Source organism: Ctenopharyngodon idella, chromosome 9 (genome assembly GCF_019924925.1).
Source record: "Ctenopharyngodon idella isolate HZGC_01 chromosome 9, HZGC01, whole genome shotgun sequence".
Taxonomy (NCBI): Eukaryota; Metazoa; Chordata; class Actinopteri; order Cypriniformes; family Xenocyprididae; genus Ctenopharyngodon; species Ctenopharyngodon idella.
Window position 1 is genome coordinate 11,012,669 of NC_067228.1, and position 14,732 is coordinate 11,027,400.

The 14,732-nt window shown below is 37.0% G+C and overlaps 1 long non-coding RNA gene across 1 annotated transcript; it reads right to left on the reverse strand.

The window, feature by feature from the left end:
* Positions 1–395: 395 nt before the first annotated feature.
* LOC127519375 (uncharacterized) lies at positions 396–14,634 on the reverse strand. The gene is made up of 3 exons (XR_007931803.1): positions 14,524–14,634; positions 13,228–13,308; positions 396–1,992 (listed from the first exon to the last, which is right to left on the reverse strand). It is a non-coding gene; the product is annotated as an uncharacterized LOC127519375 (long non-coding RNA).
* Between the last annotated feature and the right edge of the window lie 98 nt (positions 14,635–14,732).

The following is a 14,732-nucleotide window of genomic DNA, read 5'->3' on the forward strand; positions in this document are numbered from 1 at the left end:
TCGCTAAAAATACATTTCTCCATGGAGAAAATAAATGGGATTTTTTTTTCTTGGAACCATTCTTGAGGAACTGAAGGTATGTAATATGAAAGCAAGACTTTCCTCTCTGTGTACATGACTCCTTGTGAGCATGTTTGTGTCCATCAGCACGTGTGACACAGGGAGGGGTACGGTTTTGCCTTGTAAATGAGAGTGTGTGTAATTCTTGCAGTATCTGTGGGTGTGGGCGGTTTGTAACTTAACCTCTTGCTCCTCCTAATCACTAGCTGTCCATCACACCGGCCTAGAAGTGCTTTCCTTCCCCGTGCTCATCAGAGTTCTCAAGCACACTTTCATCCCGGATCAGGTGACCTCAGAGGTTTATGGAGAGTGGAGCCAGCAGGATGGATGCGGTTTATCCAGGTACGGGACATGAATGTCCGAGTGATGTCGACGCACGTCTCACCTCTCCCCCCATGGCGACTGTCCTTTCTGCTACAGACACAAGCTTCCTTTTCTATTGGTTTGAACCATTTGTTCAGGGTTTGCAGCACTTGTCGCCTCTGGGAAGTATAATGTTATGCCAGCGTTTGAACGAATTTGGGAGAGGGAACATCAGATATACCTTCTTTTTTTAGTGTCACATCTTCTTCATCACCTGCTGTCTGTTAGTGATATCTGATAAGTCACAAACACGCATACATGCTTAGTGAAATAGTTCACCCCAAAATGAAAATTGTCATTATTTACTCACCCTCATGTCATTCCAAACCTGTATGACTTTCTTCCAAAACTAATTTGGACCCCATTGACTTTTATTGTAATGACAAAAAGCCAGAGTAAATTAGTAAAAGATGACAGAATTTCATTTTGGGGTGATCTATCCCTTTAAAATTTCAAAGTTTGTCAACCACTTTGTGCCAAGCTTTGTGTCCAATTCTAATATCTGCTGTGAGATTATAAAAGGGACACAGTTTCATGGCTTTAGAAATTGTAATTAAATGCATTTTGTAGACTGGCTCTCTCACAAAATGTATTGCGGTCTCACATCAACTCGTTTGAGGGGATGAAATCAATGTAAAAAAAAATCTTTGTTTTTCTCATTAGAAGTTAATTGATTTCGAAGCTGTGAAAAGATGCTGGTTTAACAGCCTTCCTCGTTGATCCTGATAACAGTGTGGCCCGATACCTAACGAGGTGCTGCATTAATTGTCACCCTCTGTTGACGTATTCATTTGGAGTTTAACTGGGAGATTAATGTATTGATTGAATGAACGGAGCAGCCTGGGAATGGAGCTGAGCTGGTGTTCTCAGTCTCTGCTCTGATGGACTTCAGCGATGAGAGCGTCCCCAGTGCTGACACTGAGGCTGCTGGGACTGTCAACTTGCACGAGGGAGGTCTGTTCCGAATCTGACTGCTAATAAAGCTCTCTCATTCAAGAAGTCATCGGCTGTCGTTGGAATTCTTGGCTGCTTTTCTTATGTGGAAGGCTGTGCTCCTCTTTTCTGCCAGGGTTGGGGGGGCGTTGGACGAGGTGGGGGAGAGTTGTAAACCGTGAGCAACAGGGGGTCGATCTCCCCAATAGATGTCACAGATTTTAACGAGCAGTTTCAGCCCATCTCAAAAGACATGGAGCACAGCGGGGTGAACAAAGATGGTCTTTGTCTGGGTGTATGGATGGGTGGGTGGGTGAGATATGTGTGTGTGTGTGCACACTTAAGGGAAAGTGGAGGGGTGTGTGTTCCACGACAGTTGCCTTCCAGGGGCTCTTAACAGTGGGGTATCTTGGATTTTTGGAACAAGAAGGGTCACGACAATACATATAGGGTTCAAGATTTGTGCAGAAATGATTACTTACTTTGCACCTTGTATGTTTACTATAGGCCATATCTGGATGCCTGCATCTGAAGGTCTTCATGCATGTTCTCAGCCAATCAGCTGCATCGTGTCATGGGTGCTGCTCACCCATTGCGTGGGTATTACAGAACTATTCTCATAAGGTCATCATGACACTGCAAAAACAAGCAAACGAGCATATAAACAAATTAAACAAAATGTTGGACATCCTGACATTTAATTGCTTATTACCATCTATGCGGTTTATATTCACACATTGAAAGAGACCAATTAAAGAACACAAACACAACCTCTATGGTGCACTTGAAGCTTGTTGATATGTTGAGTTTTTTTTTTTTTTAAGATTTTGAAAAATTAAATCAAACAAATGTCATGATGTAAAGTAAAAACAAAAATCTTGTTAGTGTACACAGATATATTTTGTATTTTATGTCAAATTTTGACTAGAAGTACACTACCGTTCAAAAGTTTGAGAGCAGATACAAAAATACAGTAATATTGTGGAATATTATTACAATTTAAAATAACTGTTTCTATTATAATATATATTAAAATGCAATTTATTCCTGTGATGGCAAAGCTGAATTTTCAGCATCATTACTCCAGTCTTCAGTGTCACATGATCCTTCAGATACGCTGATTTGATGCTCAAGAAACATTTCTCTCTTATCACTGTTGAAAACATTTGGGCTGCCTGTGCTATTTTTGTAGAAACTATGATATATATATATTTTTTTCAGGATTATTTGATGAATAGAAATTTCAAAAGAACAGCATTTATTTGAAGTAGAAATTTTGGTTACACTTTATTTTAATGTGTCCCTATTACTGTGTAATTATACATAAAAGTACTGAGTAATATTAATTAAGTACATGTACTTATTTTAGGGTTAGGGTAGGATTTGGGTTTGGTTTAGGGTTAGTTGCATGTAATTATGCCTAATTTATGATTATTACTAGTAAATACATGTAACGTGTAAAGACACATTAAAATAAAGTGTTACTGAATTTTTTTGTAACAATTAATGTAAAAGTCTTGTGGAGTTCACGCTGCTTCAGTGATGCTGTCATTGAAGCTAAAGGGCAACATACTATAATCTGTAAATCATATTGCAATTCAACTTTTTACTCAAATCAATATAATTTGTAATGAAAAATAGAAAAATGCAAAATGTAAGAATTTTCACGAGTGGCCTCAAACTTGCGAACGCCACTATTTGTGCCTTTTAAAATATAACTTAAATGCACAGTATGTAAGTTTTGCCACTAGAGGTCACTTATTTAAAACAATAACAAAGACGTAGCTTGATGAAGCCATGAATGAGCATGGAATCATGGGAGTTGCCGTCTTCACCTTCACAGCCGAACCAACGGGACTCAGGCAGAAATCATGTTCACTGATGAGCTCATGTATTAAAGTTTTATTAACATTAATGTGGTATCAAGCAAGGCGGGGCTGAGAGCCGAACGAGTCCCATGGAGGAGCTCCGAAAGGATATAAGAAGGAATGACGGCAGTGAAGGGCAAAGAGAGACCAGGCTTGGGACATTTTACGTTGCTGTTTTCATTAGGCATATATGCTGTAGTCGGCCGCTGCCTCTTCTTTCATTACGTTGTTTGTGTCTATTACAATTAAAGTTATGTTTAACATTTGTCGGTTCCTGCCTCTTTCTTCCCTGAACACTTATGCCTCATTTCCACCAAGTGGTACAGTACAGTTCAGTGCGGTAGGCAATATTGGCCATTTCCATTGTCAGAAGTTGTGAATGTTACCCTAATTCCAAACTTTCACATTAAAATTCACATTATTTTATCTCATTCTAATGAAAAAGGTGTGATTGCTGAATTACTACATACAGGTCACTTTATTCTACGAATTAAAATTGTGGGGTAATGCAGCGCTGTTTTACTTGGTTCGCTCGGTGGCTGTTATATCACACTTGTTGCAAATTGCAGTAAGCTAGATTGATATCAGAATATCATTAATAAAAGCTGGATGACTTGTGTTGCTAAATGGTATGCAGTTAATTGTAAAATATATTGTATGGTAGAGAAAATGTTGTATTACAGATTCTACAAAATAAAGCTCTTTCTGATTTTTATATGCCACTTGACAAAATAGTGTTGTCTCTGAGGCATGGTACAAACATGTTACTCGCAGTAAATCAGGAAATGTGAGAGATTCAAACAATAAGACATAACCTTGTTGAACTATATAACAATGATTAGTTTTCTGTCGATAAAGGTATCCAAAGTGTCTTTGGGGTTTCCATGGTTTCTACAGCAGTAAAACCGGAAAACGAGGGTAATGCGGATATGACGTCATTGACAGGTGACGCAATGACACGGCCATTACACTGGTTAAAATTGTGAATTTCTCTGGATTTAAACATTGTTGGAAACATTTGGGATAATGTAAGTATACAATTAAACAAAATATATAACATTGTTCAAGTGGTTTTTTGGATTTTATTGTAAAAATCTTACATATTGTGCCTTTAAGGCAGCAGAATTTATTTGAACACTGAAGTAGTAAAATCTGGCTTTGTCCATGTCCCCTGAGTTCAGGATGGTAATGGACACGTTTTAATTTTTATTTTTTATAACGTTCTTTAAACCCCATATGCATTCCTTTGGGGATTGCATATTGGCAAGGTTTTTTCTTTAAAAGCTTTTTGAGTTTTTAAGTATAGTTTTTAACTCTTCAGCTCTCTAAGCTAGAATAATACGGACCTCTGTTCATTCTGTAGAAGAATTGGGTGGTTAATACTGAGGCTGAACAGAAGTATATGTGTATTTCATTCATTCAAGAGCCCTATCAGACCAAAGATATGAACCTCCTGATCAATGAGTGGATACCGAACATACTGCCCAAGGTTTAGCCCGATCAATGGCCGTGCATTTGCCTGCACGGAGGACAGTCGGAGAGAAAGGGAGGCTGACAAGTGTGTGCATGTGTGTGTGGCTTTGAGACTTACAAGCAAAAAGAAATGCTTTACTGATTTAAGTGCTCTGATTGGGCCTTGGGCGGACAATCTTTTGTTTTGGGAGGATGTGGAGGTTGGATTCAGTGCCCTCCTTTATCTAATGGCCCAGGTTGTGATAAAATGGCCTTTGCATAGAACAAAAGGTCCACTAATAAAAATTAAACAATGAAGGGAGACAAGCAAGGTCAGTGAGCAGAGCAGTAGAGGACTGAGTATTTTCTACTCTCCTGCCTATTTATCAAATACATTATCAACATCTTTCATTTACAGTGCCATAAGTGAGAAAAAAGATGGAATGTACACTGCTTTGTAGGAAACCATAAAGAGAAATTTTCAGGGTTACCAGCTCTGCAAATTTGAAATTTGTGAAGAGGAATGAGAACAGTTTGCAAACTTTTCACAGAGTCTTTCCAAAGGTTTACAGAAAGGGCTCTAATATACCGTAGTGTTTTTTGTTTAACAGGAAAAGTTGTCAAGCAAATGTCTTTCATGTTAGGTCACATATCTTTGCAAATCTGTAGATATTTGTATCATTGACAAACGGTGAACGATACTTATACCTTCTTTCAATCCTGGTTTAATATGTAAACATGTATGCAAATACGTCTTTTGTAAGTTGCCATCCAAGGCTATGCTCCGACTTCTAGCACAAATCTGATTTTTTTTGCATATTCAGATGGGTTTTTCAAAGTCTAGAGAGCAAAAAAACAAACAAACAAAAAAACTTGCTGAACACAAAGGAAGATATTTGGAAGAATGTTTATAACCAAACAAATCTCACCTCCCATTGACTACCATAGTAGCAAAAAAAAAAAAAAAAAAAAAAGTGCTATGGTAGTCAATAGGGGGGTGAGATTTGTTTGGTTATAAACATTCTTCCAAATATCTTCCTTTGTGTACAGCAGAACAAAGACGTTTCTACAGGTTTCAAACAACTTGAGGGAGAATAAATGATGAAAGAATTTTCATTTTTTGGGTGAACTATCCCTTTAAGTAATGATACATAGCATTTTCATTAGAAAATGGTTCTTTAACCATTAACTGTACATAATTTTCACTCAGAAATTTCAAAAATAATTACAACAAAAATGATTTTGGAGTAGAAAGACATTTTTTTTTTCTTGTAAAACATATTACAATAATCTGTTTTATTTACAACTTTGAAAAATCATTTTTTACAGTGCAGGAAAACTGCTGGTAGAACAGCTTTAGTGATGTGGCGACTTACAATTGGTCACTTGTTACTTGTTACCGATCGTTTCGTGTCTTAGGACATCAATGTGTCGTCACGAGCCGCAGGGTTTAATTTGGATTTGTTTGTACATGTTTTTTTGACTCTTATAGATGGAGCTCCCATTGACATGCATTATACGACTGACAGACCGCAACGGTTGGAGTTAAAAATCATCATTTGTGTTCTACTGAAGAAACAAAGTCACCTACATCTTGGATGCCCTGAGGGTAAGCAGATAAACATCAAGTTTTCATTTTTGGGTGAACTATCCCTTTAAATCAGGTATGGCTAGGTAACTAACTCTAGCAAATATTTGGTTGAAGTTACAAGTCAATATATTAAACTAACAGATAAAGTGAACAGGAGAAATGCCTGAAAATCTCACTCCAATGTTTGTTTACCAATAAACAAGTCATCACTGACATATTTGTTTGTACATTCTAATCCTGATTCCAAACCACAGTGGAAAAAGAAACTGTAACTGTGTCAACATGGTCAGATTCAGCAACAGTAAGTGTTCGACTGGATAGTGGAATTATGTTCATATTTGTGTGTGTGAGAGAGAGAGAGAGAGAGAGAGAGAGCAGAGCAATAACAATAAACATTAATTGTGATGTGATCCTGTGTCAAGGAGTTTCTCTCGCTAAATTCTCAGAGATGTGTTGCATTGCACATACATATGGGAATGTGCTCTACTCTTACGCTGTATGTTGAAGTGGCTGTACTGCCGTAGATATGCAGAAAGCATGAATGCAAATGAACCCCCTGCACCTGTACCTTCCAATTACCTCCCAAGAATTGCATTAAGGATCCAAGGCTCACTGGAATAACAGAATAACAGATGAGATGGCAAAATTACTAACGTGCCTGGCAGGAAATTGGAAAATGGGAAATCTGTCTGGTGAAAGTATTCAATTACTGTGCTCCTTTTCCACACGTTCGGCCACGTTTCTGAAACATGGTAATTTCCGCTTTTCTCACCGCCTCTTGTGCTGAGAACAGAGCCTACACCAATCACAGATTATTATTACACAGATATGAATACGACGCACTCAAGTTCATGGCTGTACTCTTAAAGATTTTCCCTCAGCTCTTTTCCTGGCTCTGCTGTTATGCTTTAGAATGATGATGAGTTTAAGATAAAGAAAGGTGGAATTTGGCAGCATAAAGGACGACATCAGGCTCGCCCGCACCTTTAAAGTCAAATAAGAAATCTTTTATCTAATCACACACTTAGGCTCAGCACAAGGGCACATAAACAGACACCCTCCGTCTACCCTTCCAAGTCAGTTCTGCTGTACCCGATCCCCCAGTTCCTCTCTTTTCAGCTAGGAGATGCTATGTGTCTAATTCCACGTTGTTATTGATGCTGGCTGCTCCCCTCGATAAGAGCAGGCGGAAAAATCAATCACTCCCATTAGACGCTGAGAGAGTGACAAGAGGGCAAACCCTGGCAAGGGCCCTCACACACCCCCTCACTGCATTTGCCTCTGTGCGCTTAGCTCTTTTACTGTATCTTTCATTTAAAGGGTTAGTTCACCCAAAAATGAAATTTCTGTCATTAATTACTCACCCTCATGTCGTTCCACACCCGCAAGACCTTCGTTCATCTTCAGAACACAAATAAAGATATTTTTGATGAAATCCAAGGTTTTTTTTTCCCTATAGAAAGCAACGAAATTACCATATTCAAGGTCCAGAAAGGTAGTAAAGAAATCGTTAAAATAGTTAATGTGACTGCAGTGGTTCAACCGTAATGTTATGAAGCGACGAGAATACTTTTTGTGCGCAAAAACAAAACAAAAATAAAGGCTTTATTCAACAAATTCATCTCTCCCCTGTCATTCTCCTACGCTGTTTACTTTCAGCGCTTCCAGGTTCTACATTATTCAGAATTCCAGCTCAGCATTGGCCGGCTCCTGCGTTAGCATCACATGCATGCATCGTGCTGCTCATGTGTTACAGCGTCGGCCAATACTGAGCCGTTTTGACATATAACCTGCAGTGCTGCAATGTAAACAGTGTAGGAGAATTGACTATTTTAACATTGTCTACCTTACTACCTTTCTTGACCTTGAATGTGGTATTTACTAGGGATGCACCGATACCATTTTTTAAGGACCAAGTACGAGTACCGTTACTTTTTTTCTAGTACTCTCCGATACCGATGCCTATACATTTATTTTCTCTCTCTCTGTCTTTTTTTTTTTTTGATGTTGCAGTTTTCCAAGCACAACACAGTGAGACTAATGAATGTAGAACAGCTTTATTATTACTCCAATGAAAAAATTAATAATTTTTATGTGCTTGTCACAAACTTAAAGAACAAAAATTTCACAGTGTCCAATAACCTTCAAAGGGCATAATTACCAATATATATAATTGTTGTTATATAAAAAGAAATTTACAAATTACAAACAATACAACAAATACTATAGAGATACCAATTAAATAAACTTGTTTTTCAGATTTCAGTTTTTCATTTTGACAACTATGTGTGCATTTGACCATTCAGGCGCGAGGAGAACTGATCGCGCGCTGTCCGAGAGAACTGGGATTGCGCGCAAGAAAGAGAGAGCGCGCACGCGAGAGAGAGCGCTTCTGGTCTGTGTCATTCAGCGCGATTCCGCCTATCCCGCCGTCACTAATCGATAACGAATTTGAAAGCATGCAGTTCGCAATGTGTGTTTTGTCATCATTAATTTTGAAGTATTTCCACACCTCTGAGGCTGACATTGTTTATGCTGCTGCCGCGGTGTCTCTGTGCACGGGAAATTCTGTCAGTTACGTCACGTGAGGTATCGGTCTTTGGTATATCGGGGGTATTTTTCCGAGTATGAGTACAAGTACATGAGCTTGGTATCGGTATCGGTGCATCCCTAATATTTACGTTGTACGATTTCATTAAAGGTTTAGTTCACCCAAAAATGAAAATTCTGTCATTAATTACTCACCCTCGTGCTGTTTTACACCCGTAAGACCTTCGTTAATCTTCGGAACACAAATTAAGATATTTTTGTTTAAATCCGATGGCTCTGTGAGGCCTGCATAGCCAGCAATAACATTTCCTCTGTCAAGATACATTAATGTACTAAAAACATATTTAAATCAGTTCATGTGAGCACAGTGGTTCAATATTAATATTATAAAGCGACGAGAATATTTTTGGTGCGCCAAAAAAAAAAAAAAAACGACTTATTTAGTGATGGCCGATTTTAAAACACTGCTTCATGAAGATTCGGAGAGTAATCAATCAGTGTGTCGAATCATGATTCGGATCGCGTGTCAAACCGCCAAACTGCTGAAATCACGTGACTTTGGCGCTCCGAACTGCGGATTCGACACGCTGATTCATAACGCTCCGAAGCTTCCTGAAGCAGTGTTTTTAAATCGGCCATCACTAAATAATTCTTTTTTTTTTTTTTTTTTTTTTGGCGCACCAAAAATATTCTCGTCGCTTTATAATATTAATATTAGACCACTGTACTCACATGAACTGATTTAAATATGTTTTTAGTACCTTTATGGATCTTGAGAGAGGAAATGTCATTGCTCCCTATGTAGGCCTCACGGAGCCATTGGATTTAAACAAAAATATCTCAATTTGCATTCCGAAGATGAACGAAGGTCTTATGGGTGTGGAATGGCATGAGCGTGAGTAATAAATGACAGAATTTTCATTTTTGGGTGAACTAACCCTTTAAGTTTCGCTTTTACATATCTATTTGTCATGTCTTTCCCCATTTTGTACCATTCACACTTTTAAGAGCTCTGCTTCCTATGTGTTGTGCTTGTGTGTGTGGATAAATGTTTCTTGTGTTATGCGGGTTTATGATTTTACACTTGTAAATAATAAATTAATAATAAACAAATTGAATTAAATTAATGAAAAATATAAATAATAATAATCGCAACAAATGAAATACCAACAATAAAAATAATAAAATAACAAAAATAATTAATAATAAACAACTAATAATTGCAAATAAGAATCTGTGCTTTCAAATTGTACATGTGTGTTGTTTCATAAAGAGTTTATGAAACCTGTATCTTTTCAGATGTCATTACATTTAATGATAAATCACGAAAAGAAGACATACACTCTCACCTTTCTGCACAATTTGCTAAATCAGCACAAAGGTTAATAAAGTTAAAGTTCTCCATTCACCCAAAACTCCAGCTTCTATTCATAAGAGAGGGTCACGATCTGTGCCATAATGAGAAAAGATCACCACCCACAGCTGCGAGTTTAGGACAGATCAACCATCTACCGACAGTGTACCTATTTTCATTTCATTATAGGCAACAGCCATCGTCGATAAACAGTTTGCAGGAAACAAAGACACCTGGATCCATGATGTACTGTAATCACGCTGCACCACAAGCACTAATAAGCATTTGGATGTTTGTTCTTTAAAGTAGACACTGATTGTCCAATAAACGTGATTGTGAATCTAAGGTTTTATGATGATGCATTTAAAAAGTGTAAAACAATTGATTGCAAAATTCGAAAAGTTTTATCAGCACGCATGCTATTTACAGCCCGAAGTCCAAGAGCAAGAAGTCTCTACAGAGGAAGTAATGACATTCTAAAACCTCTAAGAAAATCGTGAACTGATCCGTAAAGACACACCTGAAGTCAATAATGAGCGAGGGAAACAGGACAAAAGAATAAAAGAACGAAACTGTGATTCATCAAAACAATTTTAGCAAATAAATAACGGAGCAATCTTCGAGCTAATGGAGCCCTTTCACAGTCGAATAACTCAGCACACACACTCCATTAACTAAACTCAATACCAAGATCATTATTATCTGATAGACATACAAAAGAAGCACCCCATAGCCAAGCCTTTCAGTCCACATGGCGATTAATTACTTTAATTCAGCCTAATGGTAAATAACAATATATGTGAGTGTATGTCCTGCGGAGACGGACTCACAATAAAGCAGCATCTCTAAATTGTCTCCATGGTCATCTCTGCTCAGATTGATTATCTTATCTGCATTCGCTTGCTTTACAAGATAAATTATTTTCCTATTAGTTCCAGTCTACATTTAAATCTTATTCTGTAAAGGGTGCCATCTAAAGTAATATGTTTTTTCTCTCCTGAAAAAACGAAGGCTCAAAAGTGCGTCTGATTTCTTGCAATCCCCACTAAAGTATGAGTTTGTGCATATATGTGTGTATAAGTAACATGATCCACGTGTTTGGGTCAGCATCACTTTCAATGACCCCATTAGAGTTGCTTACAGAGTTGCTTTATAGCTGAATTGAACTCATTTCATATTTGATGATCTTTACACCGTTATTGAACGGAACTGAATCTACACTGAACTGACCTTATCTGAGTAATGACACTATTTTCTTTTTAGAGCTGCATTACAGCAGAATTGAACTCTGTTTGCACCAGTGAATCATTATTTTCCTGTTTATCCCTGTAAAGAGGCTTTGAAACGATCTGTATTGTATCAAGTGCTTTGTAAATAAAGGTGACTTGACTTGAGCGACACAGAAAGAGTTTAAACTCTTGGCAGCAATCCCTCTTTCTTATTCTCTTTCCATCTCTGTATTTCCCCCCATACTGTTTTTCGATCCTGAGCTTGGGGGTAAATCCTGCTTAGCACTGCCATTCTGTCCTGCATATGAAAACCATTTCTTGGCTCTCCACTCTCTTAAAAGGGTAAATCTGTTCTAAAAATCGCTTAAGTATTGCTTTTCTCTCCTCTCATTCATATACCTGCTGTCAGTGAAACTACGCCTTTAGTTAAGGGGTGTCGCTACACCCTTTTTAAGAGGCATGAGCCCCAGTAAAATATAACGAAAGTAAAAACAGGATATTTTATAAGAAAGAAAAAAAAAGAGCGCTGGATAAGCTTCTATCTTTTATCATTTGTCAGCGATGAAGCAGCTCTTTATTGCTCATGCAGATTATGAAGAACTCTGTACTGCAGGTAAAGAAAATTTATATCCATATATACATAATCATATAAATAAAATGAGTTTCAAAATATGGGGACACTTTTTTTGAAAGGCTAAAAACACCCTTGCTTCACTCTAATTACTCTGAAATTAAAATCAAGGCCTGTAAAACATTTCTGTATGTAAACTCTGTAAAACACAAATGAAAAATAGACCACAATGATAGGATCTTTTTTTTTTGTACTTAAATGTTATAAATTAAATATATTCTGTTTGTATCTGCTCTTTATTTTTGTGTTGCTTTCATAAATACTGGATATATTTTGTTACATAAAAATATAAATGTCAAAATAATAAAAAGAGGAGGACCTCTGATCTTAATCGCATCATTCTCTTTCAATTGAGGACTGTACAGTATCCCCTCCATAAGAAGTCAGTTATAGAACAATACTGCCATCTTTTGGAAATATGTCTGAATCGCCTCTATTTTAATACTGTAATTTAGCTAGTAGTTGGATTTGGGTTACAAAATAGCTGTTACAGTTAAGTTAAGAATAAGTAACAAAATAAAAAATAAATAAAATGACTAAGAGCTCTCTCATTTTTTATTGGTAACTGTGACTGTCAAATATGATGAAAAAGGTTTTCCTTTATGTGCATTGTGTGATTAATTAGACCATAAACTGGTATTTGGAATTTAGCCTCAAGATGAGCTAAATCTTGAGCACATTTGCATGCTTGAAACATATTTAAGTATAGACACAGAGAAACAGCATAGAGACAGTTGGGAAAGACTGTTAAAACAGTTCATGTTTGCTTGTCAAACTAAAGAAGATATATGGTTCAGTGTGAAGGTACTTTTCTTGATAATACAAACCAAGACCAAAATGGAAAATAAATCCTACATTCATTTAGGTGAGCTTAACATAATAAAGCCAGCGTTTCTTAAAAATAACTGACTTGAAACTGTACAAAATGTACAAAATAACTGGAAACTAATGGTTTTTCACACTACCCTTAATTCTGGTTTAAGATCTTTTTAAACCCTGGGTTAAAAAGACTTTTAGCCCTTGGTGAAGTAACAGTGAGTTGCTTCCACCTTTAAACCGGGGTTATGAAAGCTGTGGTCCAGAACAGGGCTAGCACGGCTTTTGTGGGATTAAACTTGAATTGCAGTGCCAAAGGAATGACAGTATTCTAGTGAGTTGTTTAGCAACAGACAACCAATCAAATCCTGAGTACTTACCTCATTAAATATTCATGTGAGTTTCAGAGTATAGTTGTAGAAACATTTACAGTTATCTTAGTTGTTGTTTGGATTCAGCATCTAAGGGGAAAAATGAAAAATGTACAATGACGACAAACTGTGTTGTGATGAAGTGACAGGACTATCCACAAATAATTACTAGCCCATAATATAGCACAGTGGCTCGCAATCATGGTCCTGGAGTACCCCAACAGACTACACATTTTGGATGTGTCCATTATTAACTCATCAGCTCCTAGAGACCCATCTGAAATGGGTCTGTCAGTTAAGGGAAACACAAAAATGTGGCAGGGTGGGATTACTCCAGATCTAGGGTTGGGAAACACTAGTATAGCAGCAGTGAAATGTGGAGCAAGAAATTCAGTCTGATGGTGTAGATGTCATATAAACGAGTTAGAATAGCCTGGTTTATGCAAACTTCACTACTGTAGCTTTAGTTGAAACTAGATTTATGGACATAATTTATTATCAAACAATTAAAAATAATTGTATAGAAGCACATTTCCACCACAAAAAAAAATCATGATTTGGTAAATCATAATTATGATATAAAATGACCTAAAAAGTCAAAATGATGATTATAAGTAGAAATTGAGACAAAAAGTCACAATTATGGCAAAAAATAGACACAAAGTAAATTTTTTATTATTGTTATTAGATAAAAATACAATTATGACATAAAGGTTGAAATTATTTGATAAAAAGGACAAGAGTAAAGACATTTTATGTCATAATTATGCCTGTTTATGGCATTGTTCCAACCTTTTTTGTGTCATAATTATTAATTTTATGTCATAAATATGATTTACCAAAGCAAGTTTTTTTCTTAAAAGGCAGAATTGGGCTTCCATTTGTTTACCTAAACAGTGTGCATCATTTATAAACGATCAGTAAATTCACAAAAGCTGTCCTAAACATACCACCCTTACAATTTGTGCCATATGGCAGAAATAGATATCCTAGTAGTAACTTACTGTACTACTATTATGCTTGATTCTGTCTAACCACCTATTTATTGGGCAAGACGTGTACGCAGTTAATTAATAATGCGCAATAAAACATGTCATGCAACCTGTATTGTAATATATTTTGCCATAAATTCCCAGAGCTATAAATAGACGTTTCATGAGACAGCCTCTCTATTTGAGCTCCACAGGTTACCTGGGGACACCAGGCAGTATGTGGCAGACTATCATAGACAGTTTTCAGACTAGCATCAACGAAAATCAAATGTATTCTCAGTATGGTTGACCTTTGGGGTGTAAAAACGACTACCTCACATCCTTCTTGAAAGCTTGTCATTGAGGTCGATCACAATGGCATGTTGAATTCAACATTATCAATGGCGAATTCGTGAATCATAAATCCTGCTAAAGCGAAGGATCTGTTCTTAATATTCATGAGCCAGTCCCTCGCCATTGGAAAATGCCGGCGATAACGTCATGACCTAATTAATATACATGAGCCAAGCTTAGTCATTGGAA